The sequence below is a fragment of the Babylonia areolata genome, chromosome 21 (genome assembly GCF_041734735.1).
Source record: "Babylonia areolata isolate BAREFJ2019XMU chromosome 21, ASM4173473v1, whole genome shotgun sequence".
Taxonomy (NCBI): domain Eukaryota; kingdom Metazoa; phylum Mollusca; class Gastropoda; order Neogastropoda; family Buccinidae; genus Babylonia; species Babylonia areolata.
In genome coordinates, this window is record NC_134896.1 from 37,180,039 (window position 1) to 37,207,538 (window position 27,500).

Sequence of the window (27,500 nt, forward strand, 5' to 3'; positions counted from 1 at the left end):
TTTTCTTTTCTTTTCTTTTCTTGCCTTGTCTTGTCTTGTCTTGTCTCTTCTCCTCCTCCTTTCTTTCGCAACTTGTCTGTCTGATCTTGGGCCGGAAAAAAAAAAGCAAAAAAAAAAAAAAAAGAGCACACAACAACTAACAATCCTTCAAGCGTCAATATCTTTGCTCTATCGCTCGTTGCGCGCGATACAATGATTTCCAACGCCATAACCTTTCCCAATCACGGAGCTATCATAAAGACGCTGCGATGTCGTCTCCTCCCGTTTTTTTTCTTCTTCTGCTGCTGCTTCTTCTTCTTCCTGCTGCTCCTCCTTCGTCTTCTCCTCCTCCTCCTCTTCTCTTCCTCCTCCTCTTCTTCCATCTATTCTTTTTCTTCTCCATCTTCTTCTTCTGCTTCTTCTTCCTGCTGCTGCTCCTCCTCCTCTTCTTCTTCTCCTCCTCCTCCTCTTCTTCCCTTCCTGTCCTCCTCCTCCTCTTCTTCCCTTCCTGTCCTCCTCCTCCTCTTCTTCCCTTCCTGTCCTCCTCTTCTTCTTCTCCTCCTCCTCCTCTTCTTCCCTTCCTGTCCTCCTCCTCCTCTTCTTCTTCTTCTCTTCCTCCTCCTCTTCAATCTCTTCTTCTTCTTCTTCTTCTTCTTCTCCTTCCTTCCTTCCTTCTTACTCTTCTCTTTCTTCCTGCTCCACCTTTTCCTTCCCCTTCTTCTACTTCTCCTCCTCCTCCTTCTTCTTCCTTCCTTCCTTCCTTCTTACTCTTTTCTTTCTTCCTGCTCCACCTTTTCCTTCCCCTTCTTCTTCTTCTCCTCCTCCTCCTTCTTCTTCCTTCCTTCCTTCCTTCTTACTCTTTTCTTTCTTCCTGCTCCACCTTTTCCTTCCCCTTCTTCTTCTTCTCCTCCTCCTCCTTCTTCTTCCTTCCTTCCTTCCTTCCTTCTTACTCTTCTCTTTCTTCCTGCTCCACCTTTTCCTTCCCCTTCTTCTACTTCTCCTCCTCCTCCCCCTACTTCTTCGTCGTGCTCCTTATCCTTCTCCTTCTCTGCCCCCTCCTCTTCTCTTCCTCCTCCTCTTCTTCCATCTCTTCTTTTTCTTCTTCATCTTCTGCTTCTTCTTCCTGCTGCTCCTCCTCTTCTTCTTCTTCTCCTCCTCCTTCTCCTCCTCCTCCTCCTCATCTTCTTCTTCTTCTTCTCCTCTTACGTCTCTTCTTTTTTTTTCCTTCATCTTCTTCTTCTGCTTCTTCTTCTTCCTCCTTCTCCTCATCTTCCATCTCTTCTTCTTCTTCTCCTCCTCCTCCTCTCCTCTTCTTCTTCTTCTCTTCTCCTCCTCCATCTGTTCTTCTTCTTCCTCTCCTCCTCCTCTCCTTATCTTCTTCTTCTTCTCTTCCTCCTCCCATCTCTTCTTCTTCTTCATCATCTCCCTCTCCTCCTCCTCCTCTTCTTCTTCTTCTTCATCTCCCTCTCCTCCTCCTCCTCCTCTTCCTCTTCTTCTTCTTCTTCTTCTTCTCTTCCTCCTCCTCTTTAACTCTTCTTCTTCTTCTTCTCCTCCTCCTCCTCTCCTCTTCTTCTTCTTCTCTTCTCCTCCTCCATCTGTTCTTCTTCTTCCTCTCCTCCTCCTCTCCTTATCTTCTTCTTCTTCTCTTCCTCCTCCCATCTCTTCTTCTTCTTCATCATCTCCCTCTCCTCCTCCTCCTCCTCTTCTTCTTCTTCTTCATCATCTCCCTCTCCTCCTCCTCCTCTTCTTCTTCTTCTTCATCTCCCTCTCCTCCTCCTCCTCCTCTTCCTCTTCTTCTTCTTCTCCTTCTTCTTCTTCTTCTTCACATCCTCCTCCTCTCTCTCCTCCCTTTTCTTCCTCTCTTTCACACCTCCTCCCCCTTCATCATCATCATCATCATCATCTTCCTCTTCCATCAAGGGGGGCCGGCGTGTGGGGGGGGGGGGGGGGGGGGGGGGAGAGGGGGGGGTCTCCCCATTCCGCCTTGTTTACCAATTGCCGCTGCCCTTTGCCGTTCCCTTGTGCCGTGTGCTGATTCAGGCTTTTATGGCGTCCGTTTAGCAGCACTGCTTCGGAACGCGTCCAGCGTCTTGAAAGCTTTTATCGCGCACCAACATAGATTGACCTTTTTTTTTTTCTTTCTTTCTTTCTTTCTTCTTCTGCTTCTTCGTTCTTCTTTCTGGAGACGGGTTTGTGTGTGTGCTGGATAGTACAATGATTTGGGTGCTGCTCAGACTGTCAGTGTTACGTTTTTGCCGAATCAAAGAAACGTGACGTTTTTGCCGAATCAAAGTAACGTTACGTGACGTTTTTGCCGAATCAAAGGAACATTACGTTACGTTTTTGCCGAATCAAAGGAACGTTACGTTACGTTTTTGCCGAATCAAGGGGACGTTACGTTACGGTTTTGCCGAATCAAAGGAACGTTACGTTACGGTTTTGCCGAATCAAAGGAACGAACGGACGAACAAAGGAAGAAAGATGAAAAAGGACGGAGGAGGATGGACAGAAACAAAGGAAGGCAGGCAGACAGGAAAGAAGGAGTGGAGTGAAGGAATGAAGAGAGGAAATAATGATGATGATGATGATGATATGGATACTTATATAGCGCCTGTCCTCGGTCGGAGACCAAGCTCTAAGCGCTTTTGCAAACACGGGGTCATTTGCACAACAGACTGTCTACCTGAGAAGAACCGAATGACAGCTGCCATCGGGCGCTCATCATTCGTTTCCAGTATCGGGTTTCAGTCACGCACACATGAAAATATACAGATTTGTAACGTTTTAGGTGCCTGACCATTTTGGTTATTTACCCCCGCCATGTAAGCAGCCGTACTCCGTTTTTGGAGGCGTGCATGTTGTTGTCCTAAGATTCGTGTAAATCCGCTGAGAAATTCAAGGTGTATATGTATGTTTGATAGGTTCTGCGCTAACTTCATGCATCAGACTCCACAAAACAGGTTCCGTGTTGTAGAGTACAGACAAGAAAATCGCAACAACATATCAATATAATGATATCCCTTCATCTTTGTTTCTTGTTTATAGAAATGTACTTCAAAAAAGAGAGAGCTAAAAACTACGAGGTTTTCTTTTCAGCTTGTTAAAAAAAAAAAATAATTAAAAAAAAGAAAAAAAATGCAGACTTTTCCATGGAACAGAAGACTGTCACTCATTTCAACTCAAAACCCTCCTGTCCACTCTGCCCGCCGCCAACAACGATCGAAGAAGAAAAAGAAGAGAGGCAAGGCCTTCAAGACACTTGTGATACACGTAAAAAAAAAAATCTAATCGTTTAGATAATACAAAAAATATAAATATGACAGTAAATGCAGTTTGCATATGATTAGGCTTCATTTTTTTTTTTTTTTTTTTTTTTTGTGCCCATCCCAGAGGTGCAATATTGTTTTAAACAAGATGGCTGGAAAGAAGTGAATTTTTCCTATTTTTATGCCTAATTTGGTGTCAACTGACAAAGTATTTGCAGAGAAAATGTCAATGTAAAAGTTTACCACACACACACACACACACACACACACACACACACACACACAGAGAGAGAGAGAGAGAGAGAGAGAGAGAGAGAGAGACAACCGAACACCGGGTTAAAACATAGACTCACTTTGTTTACACAAGTGAGTCAAAAAGCACACAAAGCAGCCCTTTTCCTTGGAACAGAAAACTGTCATGCACTTCAACAACTCGAAACCTTCTACCTCTCCTCCGCCCTACCCGCAGCATCATCAAAGGGCGTGTGATGATGATGATGATGATGATGAGAGATGATAATAACGAGCCTTAATGCAGGGTTAAGTGCGTACCATCGAACATGAAATGGCGAACTGACCCAGAAGAGAAAATGGGATCCGGCACCCTGATTAGGGTTAAGAATTGCTGTACCCCCTCCCCCCCCCCCCTCTCCCTCTCCCCGGCCACCCGCAACCCCCCACCGTCCTCAGCCTCCCACCCCCAGACCCCGTTTGCGTGCCGATGACACATATTAAACATGCGTTGAGGGAGGGAGGGGGAGAGAGAGAGAACAGTAGCTGAAGCATTTGTAGAAGTAGCAGTTTTTGTAGCGGCAGCAACAGCAGCAATGGTAGTTGTAGGAGGAGAGAGAGAGAAAGGGGGGGGGGGGGAGAGAGAGAGAGAGAGCAGTAGCTCAAGCAGTAGTAGTAGTTGTTGTGGCGCTCACGACAGCAGCAATGGTGGCACAGAGAGAGAGGGGGGGGCCGGGGGGGGGTTAGAGACACAGAGAGAGAGAGAGAGAGGGGGGGTAGACAGAGAGAGAGAGAGGGGAGAGACAGAGAGAGAGAGAGAGAGAGCGAAGCGGCTTGGTGCGCTGATAAAAAAAAGGTACAAATGCCCGACAGTGGAGCCCCCAGAGGTCTCAAGTTCGAATCTCAAGATCATGTTGGTCATTGTCTGTCCACATGCCTGTTTCTCCCTCTCTTCTCCCCCCCTCTCTCCCCCTCTCTCTCTCTGGTGTGCTTTGGTGTGTGTGTGTGTGTGTGTGTGTGTGTTGTCTGTGTACGTGTGTGTTCGTGTGAGTGGGTGGGGTGGGGGGGGGGGGGGGGGTGGGGGAGGAATAAACGGCGTGAAAGAAATGTCAAGGAAACTGTGCAAATGATGAGCCAGCAGAAAAACAAGGAAGTGGGGTTTAGGGGGTTAGCAGCGTGTACATGCAGTCCTTGTCTCGTGCTCAAACTGGGACGGAACACTGCAGTTCAGTGCAATTCGCAGTACGCTACAGTACAGTATAGTACACTACAGAACAGTATGGTACACCTCACTACAGTACAGTGCAGCATAATGCAATACAGCACAGTACTGTGCAGTACGGTGCAGTGTTATATAGTACAGTGCAGTATAGTACAGTGTGGTGCAATACTTAATACAGTGCAGAGGAGTGTAATACAGTACAGTGCAGTACAGTGCAGAGTAGTGTAATACAGTACAGTGCAGTACAGTGCAGAGTAGTGTAATACAGTACAGTGCAGTACAGTGCAGAGTAGTGTAATACAGTACAGTGCAGAGTAGTGTAATACAGTACAGTGCAGTACAGTGCAGAGTAGTGCAATACAGTACAGTGCAGTACAGTGCAGAGTAGTGTAATACAGTACAGTGCAGAGTAGTGTAATACAGTACAGTGCAGAGGAGTGTAATACAGTACAGTGCAGAGGAGTGTAATACAGTACAGTGCAGAGTAGTGCAATACAGTGCAGTGCAGTGCAGAGTAGTGTAATACAGTACAGTGCAGTACAGTGCAGTGCAGTGCAGTGCAGAGTAGTGCAATACAGTACAGTGCAGTGCAGAGTAGTGTAATACAGTGCAGTGCAGTGCAGAGTAGTGTAATACAGTACAGTGCAGAGTAGTGCAATACAGTACAGTGTAGTACAGTGCAGAGTAGTGTAATACAGTACAGTGCAGTGCAGTGCAGAGTAGTGTAATACAGTACAGTGCAGTACAGTGCAGTGCAGTGCAGAGTAGTGCAATACAGTACAGTGCAGTACAGTGCAGTGCAGTGCAGAGTAGTGTAATACAGTACAGTGCAGTGCAGAGTAGTGTAATACAGTACAGTACAGTGCAGTGCAGAGTAGTGTAATACAGTACAGTGCAGAGTAGTGCAATACAGTACAGTACAGTGCAGTGCAGAGTAGTGTAATACAGTACAGTGCAGAGTAGTGCAATACAGTACAGTACAGTGCAGTGCAGAGTAGTGTAATACAGTACAGTGCAGTGCAGAGTAGTGTAATACAGTACAGTGCAGAGTAGTGCAATACAGTACAGTGCAGAGTAGTGTAATACAGTACAGTGCAGTACAGTGCAGAGTAGTGCAATACAGTACAGTGCAGTACAGTGCAGTGCAGTGCAGAGTAGTGTAATACAGTACAGTGCAGAGTAGTGTAATACAGTACAGTGCAGAGTAGTGCAATACAGTACAGTGCAGAGTAGTGCAATACAGTACAGTGCAGAGTAGTGCAATACAGTACAGTGCAGTACAGTGCAGAGTAGTGCAATACAGTACAGTGCAGTACAGTGCAGAGTAGTGTAATACAGTACAGTGCAGTACAGTGCAGAGTAGTGTAATACAGTACAGTGCAGAGTAGTGCAATACAGTACAGTGCAGTACAGTGCAGAGTAGTGCAATACAGTACAGTGCAGTACAGTGCAGAGTAGTGTAATACAGTACAGTGCAGTACAGTGCAGAGTAGTGTAATACAGTGCAGTACAGTGCAGAGTAGTGCAATACAGTACAGTGCAGTACAGTGCAGAGTAGTGTAATACAGTACAGTGTAGTACAGTGCAGAGTAGTGTAATACAGTACAGTGCAGTACAGTGCAATACAACGTAGTGCAATACCACAGTACAGTACAGTATAGTATAGTACAGTACAGTACAATACAGTACAATACAGCGTAGTGCAGTACCACAGTACAGTGTAGTGCAGTACACGATAGTACAGTACAGTACAGTATAGCACAGCACGGTACAGTGCTATTATTACATAAAAGAACCCAACATGCCCACCGGCCGTCAAGACCCTTCAGCCTGCACCACGCCAATCGCTTGCTTCTTGTCGATCGATCACCTGAAAAAAAAAAAAATAACGAAAATAAAATCGATGGTACCGTGACTGAAATATGGGCGGCAGACAGAGAAACAGCAGGCAGCAGCGAATGCATCATTGATGCTCGCCATTTCTCCCTACACAAACCGTTGATCGATTTGCAATCAAGACAGGAAGACTTTAACAATAAATGTCAGCCCATAAAAAAAAAAAAAATAATGATGATAATAATAAGAGGGTGCTGGCGAGTCCGTGAAGCAGTAATGGACTATAATTCTATCCCCTGTGAGAGGGCGGCAGGGCGGCACCTCAGAATCATGGTTTTAGTGTGCGTGCTGGCTAGCTTGCTAGCTATCTGGGGCAAATCAGTTCGTGTCCTGACTCGTCTGGGCGTCGGTCGCTTTTACATCATCACAGCTCGCGTCAGTCGGTTGATGGCGAGTTGCACACTCAAAAACACAATTCTTTCGGGGCGACCTTTTCGTGAGGCAGAACTCGTGATTTGACGTGGGTGGGCGTGTCGAAGTAATATAAGGAAGGGAAGTGAAACGAAGAAGGAAGGGAGGAATGAGGAAGAAAGGAAGGGGGAAGGATGGAGGCATACATACATCCATACATACATTGTATTGTTTGTATTATATCTCTTTTTTATCACAACAGATTTCTCTGTTTCTCTGCATGGATACATACATGCAGACAGACAGACATACACACCACACCACACCACACCACACCACACCACACCACACCAAACCTCCCTCTCCCCCCCCCCACACCCCCTCTTCCCTCACACACACACACACACACTCACTCACTCACTCACTCACTCACTCTCTTTCTCGCTTACTAACTCACACGCACGAATCATCTTACAATTAACCTCATAAGAAATACAGCAGTGAACCTCATTTCCATCCACATTATCTGACATTAGAACAAAATACCCCGCCACCCCCCACCCCACCCCCTCCCCCCCCACTCCCCACCCCCTCAAACCACGGACCCTGATCCAGACCGCAACAGTGTGCACATTATAATGATAATACATTTCAAGCCCGACGTACAAGCCTATGCCGATGTAGGTAACCCCCGTTGGTGTTGTTTCTACCTCGGGGTCTAATCTGTCTGGCCTAGATTTACCACGGAGGTAAATTCAGACTTGCCTCGAATGGAATGACCCTCCCCCCCTTTCCCCAGGGGGTAAATATAAACTGGGTCAAAACTGACCCCCCCACCCCCACCCCACCCCCGCCCCTGCCCCCGACTCCCCTCAGTTCCTCTGGTTGGAATTTACTTCAAATTGGGTATGGTGGTCATTCTGTTTTGTTCTTTTGTTTTACGTCTTTTCACTGTTAAGTTATATCAGACGGGATGGTGACGGGGGCGGAGTGGGGGGTGGGAGGGGGTGGGGAGAAAAAAAAGTGTGTATGTGCGCTTGGGAGATGGGGGGGGGGAGGGGGAGAGGGTACTCGTATGGAAAGAGGTTGTGGGATGACTGAAGTAACAAGAGTAGTGGGAAAGGAAGAGCTGTACAAAGGACTTGACTGCACCGACCGTGAATGATAACATGAATTGTAACAGTAACAGTAAATAAAACATCCCTGTAACAGTGTAAAGCATGCCTACAATATTGATAATAATGGTAACGTCATCAATCCAAGGTAGATACCAACTGGGGGGATCATTCTGCCATTGTTGTCGTATGCACCTGTCAAATCATTGGTGTTAAGGACAAGGCCGGAGCTTACTGTATTGGAGGGAGTGTCTGGGTTTGTTCCAGTGCACCCCACACCTTTGCTTTTGGGTTGTTGTTGTTGTTGTTGTTGTTGTCGTTGTTGTTTTTTAAGCCCGTGTACGAGCTGAACAGGTAGCACAAGCAGCATTGTCTTGAAGTTGTGTAGCTTGTGTGTGAAGCGAGTTAGCACTCTATACTTGTTTGTTAATCATTCTAGGCTCGTCCAGCTTGAAGTGACCCCCCCCCCCCCTCCCCCCCCCCTCCCCCCCCTCCCCCGCCCCCCCACACACACACATAGGAGAAAACTATGGCCCAGGTAGAATCATTACAGGCTATTTAAGTGACCCACCCCCCCACCGCCCTACGTTTCCTTACGTTGATTAAGTTACAATGGACAGGAGGGGGAGCGTGGGGGGAGGAGGAGGAGGGGATTGGGGTCAGTAAAGGGAAGCCCAGAACGATCCCCCTTACCTTCTTAAAGTTTCAGTTTCAGTTTTCTCAAGGAGGCGTCACTGCGTTCGGATAAATCCATATACGCTGCACCACATCTGCTAGGCAAATGCCTGACCAGCAGCATATACACCCAGCGCGCTTTGTCAGGCTTTCAGTGCATGTATATTATCATGTTTGTGTACCGATCAGAGTGGATTTCTTCGACAGAACTTTTGCCAGAGGACAACACTCTCGTTGCCTTGGTTTCTTTTTCAGTGCGCCAAGTGCCTGCTGCACTCGGGGACCTCGGTTCATCGTCGTCTCATCCGAACGACTAGACGCGCAGTTCGATTTTTTCCTGTCAAACTTAGGAGAAAGGGCGAGAGCGGGATTTGAACACAGACCCAGACCCTCAGGGACTCCTGTATTTGCAGAAGAGCGCCTTAACTATTCTGCCACCTTCCTCCTTTTTCAATACCTTGAGTTAATTCCGTAGAAAGGTAATTGCCAGGCAGAGTGTGGAGGGTCTATCCATAAATGACCCAGGGGTAAACATTTAGGAGGGGTGGGAGTTTGAGGATTTTACACCGGAATATCAGTCCCACTTGCAGCCCTTTGCCAGCAGACATGTAGACGGAGAGAAGCAAAATACCAACAATTTGACCGCTTTCGAGGGAGCGGGGAAAGGGGCTGGGGCGGGCGGGGGGGCTGGAAAGGGAGGGGCGGGAGGGGGGGGTCTGTAGGTATCAGCTGCTGTCCAGCTAAGCAAGTGTGACTCGACTCCAATTTCAGCCTGGTCACATCAGACTGGATTCACCCTCTGCTGGAGTTCGGTTTTCTGAGACAGCTGCTGAAAAAACCTTGGGTGGTACGTGCGTGTGTGTGTGTGTGTGTGAGTATATGCATTTGTGTGTGTGTCTCTGTGTGTGTGAAAGAGAGAGAGAGAGAGAGTAACTCATAGTAACTCAAAACGTTTTTATTCAAGGATTAAAATTTTAGGCATTCTTCCAATCTGTCCTTGCTAATCTGCACACACACACACACACACACACACACACACACACACACACACACACACACACACACAGAGAGAGAGAGAGAGAGAGAGAGAGAGAGAGCTGGCACAGACGCAAATAAACAAACAAGCAGGCAGACAGACAAGCAGACAGACAGGCAAACAGACAGGCAGACAGACGTCCTTGGCCAGTCTGGCAGAAGACCCGGCTTCCTATAATGAAGTTTGAGGGGTCATAAAGCAGTCTGCTTGAGGGCACAAGAGGGGGTTGTGCGTGTGTTTGTGGAGTGTGGGTGTGGGGGTAGGGTTAGTGTGGTGGTGGTGGCGGTGGTGGTGGTGCGACAGAAAGCCAAACTCGCCAGTTACCTTTCCCTTCAAACTGTCTGCAAACGCGAGTCAAGACACCTCGCACGGGCCAGAATCTTCCCAGCGATAGACGTTTAAGAGGGAGATGCCTCGGTGGTTGTGGCAAGACTGGCGGTTGCCTCCCCTTTATAGTAGATGTGGACAATGCTGGCATCTTCCAGCTGTTGCGGGGTCTGTCCACCCCACCTCCCCCCTCCCCCCTTTCGTTCCACATGGACTGGAAGAGAGAGAGTTCTGGTTTGTTGTTTGCCTTTCCTTCAAACAGAATTAGTTCGGAACTGAAATGCAAGCGCGGTTGTCGTTTGTTATTTTTGATTGATTGATTGATTGGTTGGTTGGTTGTTCTGTCTGTCTCTGTCTCTCTCTCTCTCTGTGTCTCTGTCTCTCTGTCTCTGTCTGTCTGTCTGTCTGTCTGTCTCTCTCTCTCTCTCTCTCTCTCTCTCTCTCTCTCTCTCTCTCTGCGATCAACTCTGATGTCTCAGAATACTGAAGTTTGTTCTTGAATATATAACCGCTTATATCTTCTTGTTTTTCTTACATGATCATGTGTATGTACCCCTTCATCAGGGGCAATGGCCTGCACATGAATGAATTATCCGAATCCGTATCCATCACGCTCTCTCTCTCTCTCTCTTACCCCATGACAATATCACGATCCACGAAGACATTTCTACTTTCAATTCCTTTGCTGTTCTCGATGATATCAATGATAATGACAAAGAACAAATTCATTTCACAGAGTCCCAACAATCAAAACAAATATTAACAAACAAACAGAAGAACCTATCAGAAAATGTTTCAAACCCCTCTACCAGAGATGTTTTGGACCGTATGACTGTTCCTGAAAAGGCAACAATGCTGCTTCTTGGGGACTCGGTCATACGCTTCATTAACCCCAAGAGACTGGCCCCTCGTGGAGAAAGCATGTTTAAACTTTGTGATCCAGGAATGTCTATTGATGACCTTCATCACTGGCTTTCTTCCGTACCAGTCTCACCCAACATAAAGGATGTGATCATCCATGTTGGTGTCAACTCTTGTCCCGCAGGTCCAGTATCCCCAGAAACATGGAATGAACTTTTTATTCTATGTTCTAAAACCTTCCCCTACGCACGTGTAGCTTTCAGCTCCATTTTGCCTGCCAGAGGGAATCATCATTTTAATAATGTCATAACGCCCTCAAACCTAAATCTAAAAGAAATATGTAAAAACCACAATATTGCTTTTATTGATAATTTTCTTCCTTTCGCATCAGACACAGGTCTGTACAGCAGTATAAAGCACACGAATACCAGAGGAACAGCAAGACTTGCTGAAAATCTCAAAACCCTGTGGCGAAGAGGATCCCACAGAGAAACCAAAGGTCCCATAAAAACATATACCAATAGCAGATCAGACTCTCCTCTGAATTCGTTTCCACTTGTCTCACCCCCGTCCTACCCCCAGAGAGTACCAAATTCTAGGGAATATTACAACTCCTTACCATTCAAACAAAACCAAGAGCGTCGTCCTGTTGGTCAGATATCAGAACATGCACCCCCACCCATGCAATCATCTTACCATTTTCCACCTCTCATTCCAAAATCACAAAGAGATGAACCCCCGTTTTCCATGCCTCCCAAACACCCTCATCAGTTTCAATATTACAATCACCCAAATCAAAATATCACCACCTCATACAACAGTAACCATGCAGCTAATATCCGTCCAAACATTTCCCAGAGACAAGAAACGGGAAATCCTGCAATGCCTGTGAATTATGACACATACACTGACGAACTATTTAAGATGGCATCAAAAATATTGTCATTCCAACAACACTTCCACCCCTACTATTATGGTACACCTGTGTGAGTTTTCTCATCAACATAGCCCTGATGATTATGACCTTAGTGGTCGGCAGGGCTATAAACAACATAGATTGATTTGATTTCTCATCAATATCATCTGTCTAACTGGGTGTTGTTATACTAAAATATAAATTCATATATACATATAATATATTCATATATTTATATATTAATAGCATTCCGGTATACAAATGTACATGTACAGTTATGTGAATCATGCGTGTGATATGTATAGTTCTGCGAATGTTCACACGCTCGTGCAGCAAGTGCGTGGGTGCGGTAAGTGCACATTCTCGTGAACGTTCATGCGTGTGTGTGTGTGTGTGTGTGTGTGTGTGTGTGTGTGTGTGTGTGTGTGTGTGTTGCGGACACACTCGTGATCTCGTAATGCACATGAGGTTGTCATAGTTTGCCGGACCAAAACTATATTCAGCGCAAATTACGTGAGTTGTGCGGACGCAGTAAATATTATTGACCTTATTACTTGCTATATTTGAATTGTATTCTATGTGACTTCTTATTTGATGACGGTGTAAACTTGGATATATAATTGACCTAATTACTTGGTGTATTCGACTATATTTTATGTGACTTGTTATTTGATAGGTTGTTTAATCAGTGGTTAAGTATATTGCACACTGTGTACTTTTGGAGGTGCCCTTTGGTACTTCTTGTGTCTTTTTTTTCTCCTTTCCATTGTACCATTGTATCATAACATTAATAGTCATCTTTGATACTGTTGTATTCACTTTTTCTGTTCCATGACTAAAACACTCAACACTTGGCCAATATCCGATGGTTTTAAAGTAGGTTTTCTGAATATTAATCATATCATCAACAAACTAGCTGATGTATCCCATGTCCTTTCAAACTCCGGAAAACAGTTTCACATATTCGGATTTGCTGAATCAAGACTAACAGACCATATACAAGACTCTGATTTACTACTACCAGGCTATTGTATTATTCGTAATGATCCGAAATGTTCTAGAGAAACAGGCCTTGTAGTATATGTTCAACAAAACATTAACTTTAAACGAATTGAATCACTCGAAAATTATCAAGTTGAATCTGTATGGATCGAAATACGCTTTAAGAAATCAAAACCTATCCTTCTCGGCTTTATCTATAGAAATCCAGCTGAACATGTAGATTGGATAGACAAGTTTATGTTGATGATGGAAGAAGCTTCTTTGTCTTCAAGTGAAATAATACTATTAGGTGACTTTAATATTGACTTACTCAAATCAAACAAACACTGGACAAAACTTTATGAATCATTTCACCTAACGCAGTTAATTGACATACCTACGAGAGTTACTGCAACGTCAAAAACACTTATAGATCATATATACGCTTCATCTACAAACTCCATAACAGAAGTATGTTCCCCAACGTTTGGCTGCAGTGACCATTCCCCTATATGTTTCACATGGTCCAAACGAGGTGTAAAAATTCCTGCAAATAGACATAAAACCGTTTGCCATAGAGATTTTAGACAATTTGATAAGGATTTATTTCTACAGAACTTGATACATTCCAATATGTCAGCTGTTTATCAGTTCTCTAATCCTGAAGAAGCACTGGAGGTTTGGTATCACAATTTTCTTAATGTATATGATAAACATGCTCCATTCATAACAAAACGTGTCAAAAGCTATCCTAAACAGCCGTGGATGACTAAAACCATTGATGATAAGATTAAGGAAAGAGACTCGTCTCTCTCAGAAGGTAAGAAAGATGAATTCAGAAAACAACGTAATCTTGTAAATGCTTTGAAACGTTCAGAAAAAAAGAATTATTTTCAAGAACTTATTTCCACAAAATCCAATAATAAATTGATTTGGAAAGCCATAAATCAGTTAAATAATAAACATAATATCACGCAATCCACAACAACTAACGACATATCAGCAGATAACCGAAATACACATTTTTGTAATGTAGCTAACTCAACAGTAGGAACAAACATGTCATCCCTTAATTCACTTGATATTCTCGAAACCTTTTGTAACACTAAAAATATTTCATCACACCTTGATATCCCTCTTATGGATGTACATGAAGTTTACTATGCTCTTTCCCACTTGAAGCAAACAGGTTCGAAAGGTATTGATGGTATAGATGGAAAGATATTAAAACTCTCTGCTCCTATAATTGCCGAAACACTTACTTATGTCTATAACCAATGTATCACAAAAAAGATCATTCCTAAATCTTTTAAAGTCGCGAAAGTAGTACCCATTTTTAAGTCAGGAGACCGTACAGACCCTTCCAATTACAGACCAATTTCAATCTTATCAATATTGTCAAAACCTTTAGAAAAACACATTAACAAACATATCCTTAATCATTTCAATCACTACAAATTATTTCATCCAAATCAGTCTGGTTTCAGGTCCAAGCACTCCTGTCATACAGCACTCACTAACTTAGTCGAACAATGGCTCACAAATATAAACAATAATGAAATTACTGGTGTTCTCATGGTGGATTTTATGAAGGCATTCGATGTGATAGACCACACTCTTCTTTTGAAAAAACTAAAATTATATGGCTTTTCTGGAAATACACTTGACCTCATATCTTCATTTCTATCAGACAGAAGACAAATTGTATCTATGAATGAATCTCAATCCTCTTTACAGTCTATCTATTACGGAGTTCCTCAAGGTTCAATTCTTGGTCCAATATTGTTTTCTGTTTATGTAAATGATTTGCCTCTATTTATTAATGCATTATGTGAGATGTTTGCAGACGATACAACAATACATACAAATCACACTACAATAGACAAAGTGTACTATGCTCTGCAACAAAGCATTAATGATATAGTTAGATGGTCCAATTTAAATCACATGCGTCTCCATCCAAAAAAAACGAAATGTCTCATACTCACCACCAGACAGAAACGCCAAAATTTTTCACACAACCTTCCACCCTTTTCCATTAATGGTCATCCAATAGAAGAAGTTGATAATCATAAAATTCTTGGAGTCACCATTGATAACAACTTATCTTGGTCCAGTCATATTATGTCATTATGCAAAACCCTATCCAAAAAGATTTATCAGCTTTCCAGAATTAAACATTTTCTTGATTTGCATTGTAGAAAATTATTCTTTTTTGCTTATATTGAATCACATATTAACTATGCGTCAACACTCTGGGATTCAGCTAGCGATAATATACTAAAACCTTTACTAAGTCTGCATAGACGAGCTCTTAAATTAATCCTTCTGAAATCTTCATCACTGACTGCTGACGACTACAGACATTTAGATATTCTTCCCCTAAAGCTTAAACTTGAATACAACAAAGCAGTTTTTATTTTTAAAATCATGTCAAATTATGCTCCATCTTTGAGAGATAGATTTCCCACCACGCTAGTCCGCCAGACCAACAAGATTAAGATCCCCATTCCAAGAGTAGATCTGTTTAAATCCAGTCTCATTTATTCAGGAGGCTGTTTATGGAACAATATTTCATCCAATCTTAATGTTCAGAAAAGCATTCAAGAATTCAAAAAACATTACCATACACACCTTATGGACAAATATGTCAACAGTCATACTTAACTTGACTTTATCTTATTGAATACGCATATATAGTTTAATTGTATGTCTAACCGCTATCGCACTACTTAATGATATACAACCACAATCAGTGTCCTGAATTTTTTTTTTTTTTTTTTTTTTGGGGGGGGGGGGGGGGGGGAGGCTTGAGAGGGGCTGTTTTTTTGTTGTTTTTTTGTTTGTTTGTTTGTTTGTTTTTTTTGTTGTTTTTTTTAAAGGGGGGATGGTTTGATCTTTTTCCTTCATGACATGATGATGTTTGTATCATGATTATGTAAATGTACATGTTTATTATGTAGATGTGCATGTTTAAATGTGAATGTGAATGTCATGTCTTTATTTCTTCATCTCTTTGCTACTTTGTGGATGTTTTGATTCATATTCAATTTCCATTTGCCCTGAGGGCTGGATGAAAAAAAGCACATGTATGCTTATTCCACTTCCCTCAATAAAAAACTTCGTTCGTTCGTTCGTTCGTTCGTTCGTTCTCTCTCTCTCTCTCTCTCTCTCTCTCTCTCTCTCTCTCTCTCTCTCTCTCTCTCTCTCTCTCTCTCTCTCTCTTTGTCTGTCAATCTGTCTTTGTCTGTCTGTCTGTCTGTCTGTATATGCGCGCACGTGTGCCTGCACGTGTCAGTGCGCGCGCGTCGCAGAACCAACTTCCGGAAACCTGTTGCTCAACACATGACAGATCGCATAAATTCCCCTCCACCCCTGAACTGTTAGATAGGCCACTTCCTCTCCTCTGACCCCCCCCCCCCCCCTCCACCGCCCCTCCCCACCACCTTCTCCACACTGGTCCCACCCCTCCCCTCCCCACTCCCCTCCTCCCCAACCCCATTACCTCCGCTTTCCCCCCCACTTCCTCCTCCTCCTCCCCCATTCTCCACAATATCAGAAAGGGAAAAAAAACGAAAGCAAAAAAAAAAAGCTAGTCGCATGTCCGAAAACGCTGAGGCACATGTGGCAACAAGAGGATGGTAGTCGGCCCATTTGGGGATGGAAGGACCAAACCATCGCAAGACAACACAACAATAACATTTTAAACACGAAAGTCTGCCAAGTAATTGTCCGTTCATAGCAAAACAGACATACTTTAGAACTGAGGGAATTTTTTTGTTTTTTGTTGTTGTTGTTTTCCATTGAAAAGAGGCAGCACCCAAAAACGAAAAAAAGAGAGAGAAAGAAAAAAAGAGAAAAGGAAAAGAAAAAAGAACATAAAAAAGAAAAGAAAAATAGGGGGTGCTCCGTTGTTTGCATGCAACTGAGGCCCCACCCTTTTTTGTTTCAAAGAAAGAAAAAAAAAATGAAATGCAATGCCGTGCAACGCAACGCAATACAAAGCAACACAGCACAGCACAGCGCAGCGTAATGATGGAAGTGCGGACTGTTGAGAAGGGGGTAGGTGCGGGGGAATGCTTCCTGTTCTGTCTGCCTGCCAGTTGCCTCCAAACCCCACCCTCCCTATGGGCAGTCTGTCTGTCTGTCTGTCGTTTTGTCTGTCTGCCTGACAGTTGCCCCCCCCCATCCCCCCGCCCCCCGGCCCCCAACCCCACCCTCCCTATGGGCAGTCTGTCTGTCTGTCGTTTTGTCTGTCTGCCTGACAGTTGCCCCCCCCCCCCTTCCCCCGCCCCCCCCGGCCCCCAACCCCACCCTCCCTGTGGGCAGTCTGTCTGTTGCCCCCCCCCCCAACCCCCTCCCACCCCGCACCCCCCTCTCCAACGCCCACCCTCCCTGTACTCCACATAGACAACAACAAGCAATGCTCAGCTCTGAACAAGGAACCCACACAGCTGCAGTGGTGATGGTCATGGTCATGGTGGTGGTGATGATGATGATGGTGGTGGTGGTGATGATGGTGATGATGATGATGGTGGTGATGGTGATGATGATGACGATGCTGGCGGTGGTGAGGATGATGATGGTGATGACAATAATGATGATGGTGGTGATGATGATGGTGGTGGTGATGACGATGATGATGATAATTATGGTGAAGATGATGATGATGTTGGTGACGATGTTGATATGGGTACTTGTACAGCTCCTATCCTCGGTCACAAACCAAGCTTCTGAGGGCTTTACAAACTCGGGAGTCATGAGTCATATACACAACTAGGCTGCGTGCCAGGGTAGAGCCGACTGACAGCTGCCATTGGGTGTTCGTCTTTCGCTTCCTGTGCCCTTCAGTCAGGTTTCAGTCTTGCACACACTCACAGACACACTCTCACTGGAGATGACGTTGGGGTTCGATTGGGAAGGAAAGGGGGGGGGGGAGGGGGTTAGGTAAGAGAGAGGGGGGAAGGAAGGGGCGGGGGTCGAGGGTTAGGGGGAGAGGAGAGAGAGAGAGAGGAAACTGTGTTTTATGTTTTTACTAGGTGTAATGATATTCGCAATAAATAAGCTGCTTTTTTTTCCCCTCTCACGTAACCTTTTCACTTGTGTATCCATTGGCTTGTTGGGTTGTTGTTGTTTTTTGTTGTTGTTGCTTTGTTTGCTTGTTTGCTTTTTTTTTTTACCCTGCCATAAAGGCAGCCATACTCCGTTTTCAGGAGTATGCATGCTGGTTATGTTCCTGTTTTCATAACCCACGGAACGCTGGCATGGATTACATGATATTTAACATGTGTGTTTGATCTTCAGTATCCGTATACACACGCGGGGTGGGGGGCACAAGCAGGTATGCACATACTTTTGTTGACCTGGGAGATCAGAAAGAAAGGGGGAAAAAAACACAAAAAACAAAAACAACAATCTTCACCCTTTAACTCTTTCATCAGGTGCGGTGCGCCGAAACCAGGGAAGATCGAACTCAGGGGGGGGGGGTGGGGGGGGGAACCCGTGGCGAGAATCCCCCGCTCTAACCATTCGGCCACCGTCTCTTGCTTTTTTTTTTTTTTTGTCTCTCCTCTCTCTCTAAAGTCAGGTACAAACACCCCCCTTCCCCCTCCCCCACCTCTCCTCTCCTCCTCCCCCCCCCCCACCCCCCCCCCACCTCCTCTGACCTCCTCGCCCCCTCACCTCTGTAATTCTTTCGGATTGTAAGTGCCAAGATGTACCTGGTCCAAGCGTGATTGGTCAGGACAGTTAGCACGCACACTCAAACCATGTTGTTGTTGTTTTTTGTTTGTTTGTTTTTTTTTTGTTGTTGTTTTTTTTCGGTGTGCCCTTCAGTGGGGTAGAGAGCTCCTGTACGAACGTCAACATGCGGGTAGTATAAGTCTCGTTTAATCTTTTCAATTACAGCTAGCTCCATGAAGACTCTGTTCCGAGTTGCAGTACCTCTGAAGATTGGGATTTTTTGTTGTTGTTTTTTTTTGTGTGTGTGCTAACTATATCTGTCTCTGTCTCTGTCTGTCTGCCTCTCTCTCTCTCTCTCTCTCTCTCTCTGGTTCCTGATGGATAGACGACTCCCCTTCTTCCTCCACCTCCTTCTCCTACTACACTACGACTACTACTACTACTATCCTCTACCACCCACCCCACCTTACCCCATACACTCCACCCCTTCAGCCTGCCCCCACCCCCTTCCATGTCTCCTCTACTACTGTTACTACAACTACTACTACTGCTGCTGCTACTGCTACTACTACTACTATTGCTGCTGCTACTACTACTACTACTACTGCTGCTGCTGCTGCGCTGCTGCTGCTCCTACTACTACTAATACTACTACTACTACTACTACTACTACTATCCTCGCCACCACTCCACTCTTATGTCTCTACTACTACTATTACTACTACCACCACCACTACCCCTACTACTACTACTACTACTACTACTATTACTCCTGTCCGCTCCCACCCCACTTTACCCACACTGTCCACCCCTCCACTCTTATGTCTCTACTACTACTATCACTACCACCACCACCACCACCACCACTACCCCTACTACTAATACTTCTATCCTCTCCCACCCATCCCATGCACCGTACTCTCCAGCACTTCAGCCTGCCTCCCGCCCCTCCCCCGCCTGCCCCCTGCCCCCTGCCCCCACCTCCACTCGCATGTCACCTCCCCTATATGCCCCCCCGACCCCCCCCCCCCCCCCCCCCGGCCCTCTCCTCACTCCTCGTCAACTCGTCAACCTTACTGTCCTGCCGCACATCACCACACGACCATACATACACTGCATGCATGCACCCGATACTGTTACCGCTACTTACTACACACGCACACACGCGCGCGCACGCACTCGCACACACATGCACGCATGTATGCACTCACTCACTTACTCACTCACATACACGCGCGCGCGCACACGCACGCACGCACGCGCGTACACACACGCACACACACACACACACTCACACACACACACAGCCACACACACACACACACACACACACACACACACACACACACACACACACACACACACACACACAGTACACAGGGTGAAATAAAAGGAAAGAATTTTCATAAGAGAAAGAGAAGTGTGCGGAAGGTGGGGGCGACATGGTGGTGGTGGTGGGGAGAGTGGAGCAGGGGTAGTGAGTGAGTGGTTGGGTGTGGGTAGGAGGGGGTGGGGGTGGGTGGTGTTTGTGTTGACAACACAGGTCGTACTTGATGATGCGGCTGAGTGGAAAAACACCCAAAAAACAGAAAGAAATCTGGCAGTGTTGAAAGAGAATGTACATGTTTGTTTCTCTGTCTCTCTCTGTCTGTCTCTCTCTCTCTCTCTCTCTCTCTCTCTCTGGTGTTGGTCCCTTCCCCCTTTATTTTCGGTATGCTGTATGTACCTCCTATGCAAACAGGCCGGTGGCCTTGCAGTAAAATATTTCTTCGTTCTGAGTTCTGTTTGTTCTCTCTCTCTCTCTCTCTCTCTCTCTCTCTCTCTCTCTCTCGCTTTCTCTCTCTCTCTCTCTCGCTTTCTCTCTCTCTCTCTCTCTCTTTCTCTCTCTCGCGCTTCCTCTCTCTCTCTTTCTCTCTCTCGCTTTCTCTCTCGCTTTCTCTCTCTCTCTCTCTCGCTTTCTCTCTCTCTCTCTCTCGCTTTCTCTCTCTCTCTCTCTCTCTCTCTCTCTCTTGCTTTCTCTCTCTCTCTCTCTCTCGCTTTCTCTCTCTCTCTCTCTCTCTCTCTCTCTCTCTCTCTCTCTCTCTCTCTCTCTCTCTTTCTTCTCCCCCCCCTCTCTCTCTCTCACCCTCTTTCTTTCTCTCCCCCCACCCTATGCTCTCTCTCCCTGTCTCTCTCTCTTTCTAAATATATATATATATATATATATATATATACACATATATATGAATATATAATATATGTATATATATACATCTCTCTCTCTCTCTCTCGCTCTGTGACCCTTACTGTCCCTGTCTTTGTCTCTGTCTGTCTGTCTGTCTGTCTGTCTCTCTGGCCTCTCTCAAGCATTGCCATGTGCTGTTGTATTGGGCTTTCTAACCTTCCCACCCATCCACACCAGCACCAGCACCACCACCACCACCACCAACAACAACAGTAACAACGACGAAACAGCAGCACACTCTGACATGGCAATGATGAAACAGAATCTCCCCACCACCAACCCCGCCCTACCCCCACACATCCCCACCCCCTGTTTTGAGCTTTCAATGCTGCTGCTGCCGTTGCTGCTATTCTGCCGGATGGTCTTCAGTTATTGAAAAAAAAAAAAAAAAAAAAAAAAAAAAAAACAACCTCGGCTTCTGACATTTCCAGCACGCCAAGACCATATTCACGGGGAATGGTATGTGTATGCATATTTCAGAGGTGTAAAGGTCGGGAGGGGGCTGGGGGGGGGGGGACTGTAGGGGAGAGGAGAAGGGGTGATTGGTGGTGGTGGAAGGAAGGGAGGGAGGGAGAGAGAGAGAGTCTGGGGTGAAAGGGGGTGGGGGTGGGTGGGTGGGGAGTCCATCCATCAGCTGTTGGTGTATTGTGTGAACACCCCCTGACGACAGACAGACAGGCAGGCAGGCAGGCAGCTGAAGCAAGAGAACTCGCCTGCGTATGAAATATTTATTGACTCACGTGTGTAAACCAAAGTGAGTCTGTGTTATAACCTGGTGTTCGGTTGTGTGTGTGTGTGTGTGTGCATGTCTGTCTGTATCTATGTTTGTATGTCCGTGGAAAACTTTAACATTGCCATTTTCCCTGGAAATACTTTGTCCGTCAATACCAAATTTGGCTTAAAAATAGTAGGAAAAAAAATCTTCATACTAATGATAGTTTGTAAGTCTCCCGAATAATGCCGTGTTTCCCCGTATCATTTACGTTTTGTTTCGTTGAGCCCATTTCCGGGGATTCCGAAAACCCTATTACCGAATCCCAGTTGGCGATGCTTAGTGAGTAGACTGCGTGACCTCGATTTTCTTGTTCGCAGTTAAATGGAAAGAACTATTACAAATTCTGGACAGAACACATACAGTGACACAGACTACACCATCGACGTGTTTACTGCGTACGAATCTTTTAAATTGGATACTCAATTAACTAGAATTAACATAAAAGAGAAATTGAATCAAGCGTGTCGTACTTTCCCGGCGGGTGTAACCAAACTAGTACATATATATATATATATATTTATAGATCCAGAGAAAAAAGGGCTAAATGTTGCAGTGTGGTTGCGGCGATGGCCACGTCTCCTTTACCGCGGACTTTAAAGAGTTCTTAAATGCCCTTAAAGAATTCTTTAAATGCCCGAGATACACCAGAATGATATGATTTAAACAGCGTTATGACTTCGAATACCGCAATCGATTTATCGCCCTTTAAAAAGCATGCTTGAATGAATGTTATTCATGGATCCGCAATGGCACAGTAAGGAAGACAATTTCTTCCCAACCGAAAATGCTGGACTCGAATCTACACTCAGGCCTTTTTTTTTTTTCTTTTTTTTTCTTTTTTTTTCTTTTTTTTTCTTTTCTCTCTAATCCGAAGCTTTATTATAACAAATACAGAACACATTTTAACGATTTATTTTTTTTTAATTCGTTTTAAGTGTATCACAAGTGAGCCTTAAAGGTCTTGCCTCTCTTGTTAATTTATGTGTTGTTTCGAGGGTGTGTGTGTGTGTGTGAGATAGAGTGTGTGTGTGTGTTTGTGCGTGCGTATGTGGATGCCTGTGTGTGTGAGACACAGAGAGAGAGAATGAGAGAGAGAGAGAGGGTGTGTGTGTGTAGACATGAGAGAATGTTGTGTGTGTGTGTGAGAGAGAGAGAGAGAGAGGGACAGAGAGAGTGTAGACATGAGAGAGAATGTTGTGTGTGTGTGTTTGAAAGAGAGAGAGAGATAGAGAGTGTGCGCATGTTTGTGAGTTAGTGAGAGAGGGAGTGTGCATATATACATATATATATATATATATATATATATATATATATATATATATATATATATATATATATATATCTGTGAGAGAGAGAGTGTGTGTGTGTGTCCTTGTGTGTGTTTTTCGGGGTGGGGGTGGGGTTATGAGTATGTGTCAACCCGCAGCTTCCTCTCGCTGAGCTCCCCTGTCCATTACTCAGCTTTCGGTGGAAGGTCAAACAGCGATTGGACACGAACGTGAGAGTGTGTGTGTGTGTTGGGGGGGGGGGAGTGGAGATGACGTTGGGGTTTGATTGGGAAGGAAAGGGGGGGGGGGGTAGGTAAGAGAGAGGGGAGAAGGAAGGGGGGGGGGTCGAGGGTTAGGGGGAGAGGAGTTGAAAAGAAATGAGAGAGAAAGAGAGAGAAGAAACTATGTTTTTACTAGGTGTAATGATATTCGCAATAAATAAGCTTCTTTCCCCCCCCCCCCCCCCCCCCGCCCCCCCCCCCCCCCCCCCCCCCTCTCACAGTTTCAGTTTCAGTTTCACTTTCTCAAGGAGGCGTCACTGCGTTCGGACAAATCCATACACGCTACACCACATCTGTTGAGCAGATGCCTGACCAGCAGCATAACCCAACGCGCTTAGTCAGGCCTTGAGTGCATGCTTACATATTTGTGTACCTATGAAAGTGGATTTCATTTTACGTAATTTCGCCAGAGGACAACACTCTCGTTGCCATGGGTTCTTTTTCAGTGCGCCAAGTGCACAGTCTTGGGGTTATGATAGTATAACAAAAAGAACTGAGACAGACAGACAATCAGACATGCACACAAGTGGACAAACAGAAGAGATAACCAGTCGCGTGCGCCAGTAAAACAAAGCCAAATAAAACCAAACAACTGTTAACTGAAAGAGTGTGCTTTTCATCATATTCAACAATGATTTTTTTCAGGTAGAATAAAGAAGAAGGAAAAAAATCAAAGATTTCGAACTCCAACATGGAGTAGATAAACAATGAAGAGAGAGACAAGATAGTTCGGTGTCGTATACTGTACCACGTCAATTTTTTTTTTTTTTAATGCAATAGCCGAATGGTTAAAGCGTTGGACTTTCAACCTGAGTGTCCCAGGTTCGAATCTCGGTGCACCTGGTGGGTAAAGGGTGGAGATTTTTCCGATCTCCCAGGTCAACATATGTGCAGACCTGCTAGTGCCTGAACCCCCTTCGCACGTAGAAGATCAAATACGCACGTTAAAGATCCTGTAATCCGTGTCAGCGTTCGGTGGGTTATGGTAACAGGAATATACCCAGTATGCACACCCCCGAAAACGGAATATGGCTGCCTACATGGCGTCGAATTAAAACAAAAAACGGTCATAAACGTAAAATGTTACATGTCTGTCTGAGTGTGTTTGTGTGCGTGCCTGAAATCTGATTGAATGACACACTGGGAAACGAATGATGAATGCCCAGTAGCAGCCGTCAGTCGGCTCTACCCAGGTAGGCAGCCTGTGGTGTAAATGACTCCGTGTATGTAAAGCGCTTAGAGCTTGGTCTCTGACCGAGGATCGGCGCTATATAAGTATCCGCATCAATCAGTCAAACCAGGCCTGTAAGTTTCGGCCAAATTTCGCGCGGCTGACAGTGAAAAGACGCCCGGTTCGCTCTAGCCAATCAAACGCTGCTAACAGCTTCAAGCGATGACTCAGTCATTCCTTTGATAGTTCAACCAATATTTCGAACTGAATACAATGCGCGTGAGAGGGTAGGTGTTGTGGACTGACAGCATGATGTCCTTACGTTTTTACCTTAATATAGTGACTGTAGATGGGGCAGCAGCATGACACATGTAGGTTGGTAGGTCACACAATTCAGTGTGCAGAACGAAGCATGATAACCTGTGAACAGTCCAGCCAAATATGAGTACTCTGCGATTAACAGTAAACCATTGGCACTGTGTGTACTTGAAAAACCAAAATCAGTATATTTTTAAAAGTATGGACTTCTTTTTTTTAAATAGTAGGAAGAGTCTATCTTTAACATAATTATGCGAATGCTGGAGGGTTTTTTTTAAAATATTGTGCAGGGAAAGCTACCTTGTTTTAAAAACGAAACAAAACTCGCAAAAAAGGCTTCACCTCGAGTGTCAAATGTAGCCAGCGGACAAGATCACACACACACACACACACACACACACACACACATATACACACACAAACAAACACACACACACACACACACACAACAACAACAACAACAACAACAACAACGAACAATAACAACAATACATCAACAACAACAACATACACACACACACACACACACACACAAACACACACACACACACACACACACACACACATATATATATATACACACACACACACTCACACATACACACATACACACACACACACACACACACAAACAACAACGAACAATAACAACAGTATATCAACAACAACAACATACACACACACACACACACACACACACACACACACAAATAAACATCGAACAACAACAACAATATATCAACAACACACAGAAAGAGTCAGCCAACCCAAGACAAACAACACAACACGACAGAAGGCTGCATAGCAGACATTACCCACACACGTGTGAGAGCGTGCGTGCATGCGTGCGAGTGGCTCATCCTGTTGGGGGGCCTCCTCTCGACAGAAGCTAATTAATTACAGACGCATCGGGGAAGTCTCTGATGGATCGGTGCTGCCTGGCGAAGCTGTTACGCCCGTTGCCGCGCGTTTGAAAGTTGAATGACAGTAATAGTCAGTCTTCCTCCCTCAGAGACACAGAGAGAGAGAGAGAGGGAGAGATGGCGGAGGGGTGTGGGGGCTTTGGGGGGCGGGGGCGGACAGAAACGGTCATTCTGTCAAGCTCCAGAGAGAGAGAGAGATGGAGGCGAGGGAAGAGTTGTGGGCGGGGGGTGGGTGGGGGGTGGGGTAGAAAAGAGAGAGAGGAGGGAGACAGAAGCAGTCCCTCTGTCAGCTCCAGATGGAGAGACCGACCGATCCACACACACACACACACACACACACACACACACACACACACACACACACACACACACACACACACACCACCACCACCACCACCACCACCCCGCACCACACATACACATAATCACCTCCCATACCCATCCACCGAACCCTCCCCCCCCCCGCCCCCAATCAATAAATCAGTCAGTCAGTCCACGCCACACCACACCACACCACACAACCACCACTCATACCATAGCCATCCACCTCCAAACCCACCCACAGTCAATCAACGAGTCAATCTGTATCGACACCTGACACCTCTCCACACCACACCACACCACACCACACCACACCTCACCACACCACACCACACCTCTCAAGACCACACCACACCTCTCAACACCACACCACACCACACCTCTCAACACCACACCACACTACACCACACAACCACCACCCATACCATGGCCATCCACCTCCAAACCCACCCACAGTCAATCAACGAGTCAATCTGTATCGACACCTCTCCACACCACACCACACCACACCACACCTCTCAACACCACACCACACCACACCTCTCAACACCACACCACACCACACCACACCTCTCAACACCACACCACACCACACGTACACACAACCTTCACCCATACCATAGCCATCCACCCCCAAACCCTCCCACCCACAATCAATCAGTCAATCAACGAGTCAGTCTGTATCGACACTTCGATCACACCACACCACATCACACCACACCACACCACACGTACACACAACCACCTTCCATACCCATTCACACCCAGAATCTCTCCTCCTCACCACCCCGCCACAATCAATCAATCAGTCAATCTGTATCGACACTTCATCGAACAGGGAAAGGTCACGCGGAAAAGGTCGAGACGCCGCGTCACCATCTTCCTCGTTTCTAACGAGACTGCCAACGAGACGGCGGCCGGAACTCCTCTAACTTTTTTTTTTTTTTTTTTTTTTTTCAGATGAGAACTTGATAATGATTTTTTTGTGCATTTCCTGGTTTACTCAGTTCCTAAACCCAGTTTTTTCCTTGAAGCTCAAGATCTTGTTTGTGAAAACCCTTACAGGCAATGATTCGGCTTCTCTCGCGTAAGCCCGGTTAGCTCAGTCGGTAGAGCATGGGACTCTTAATCCCAGGGTCGTGGGTTCGAGCCCCACATTGGGCGGTTTTTTTTTAAGCGCGTTGGGTTACGCTGCTGTAGCGTATATGGATTTGTCCGAACGCAGTGACGCCTCCTTGAGCTACTGATACTGATACTGAGAGAAATCGAGGGATTGCGAGAAATTGTGGGCGTTCCCCCCTCCCATGTTTTCTCTCCATGATGTGTGAGAAATCGTGGGAAGTCCTCCTTGTTTTAATCACAAGTAATTCCTTTGTCATCGGAGTTGGGTTCTTGTCTTTTTTCCAAAGCAAGTATAAGAGAAAAATCAGAGAGAGGAAAAGAAAAGAGAAAGGGGGCTTGGGGGGGGGGGATGACAATGACGATAACGATAACGACAGTGGCGTTATTGAAGCTTCACGTCAACAGTTATATGGCACTGAAACACATCTATTTATTGTATTTCACATAAGACAGATCACTGCAATACATTGACCTCCAATTCTACATCGGAATCAATAGCAAACGATGAAATTAAGGAATACATATTAACTCAAATAGAAATATGACATGGTATAATACA

The 27,500-nt window shown here is 45.3% G+C and overlaps 1 protein-coding gene and 1 non-coding gene across 2 annotated transcripts in view; both read left to right on the forward strand.

Moving 5' to 3' along the window:
• Positions 1-27,500, forward strand: part of LOC143295924 (1-phosphatidylinositol 4,5-bisphosphate phosphodiesterase beta-1-like) — a 219,482-nt gene that overhangs the window by 88,142 nt on the left and 103,840 nt on the right. The gene's annotated exons all lie outside the window — the stretch shown is intronic.
• On the forward strand, positions 26,911-26,983 carry Trnak-cuu (transfer RNA lysine (anticodon CUU)). Its single transcript has one exon. It is a non-coding gene; the product is annotated as a tRNA-Lys (tRNA).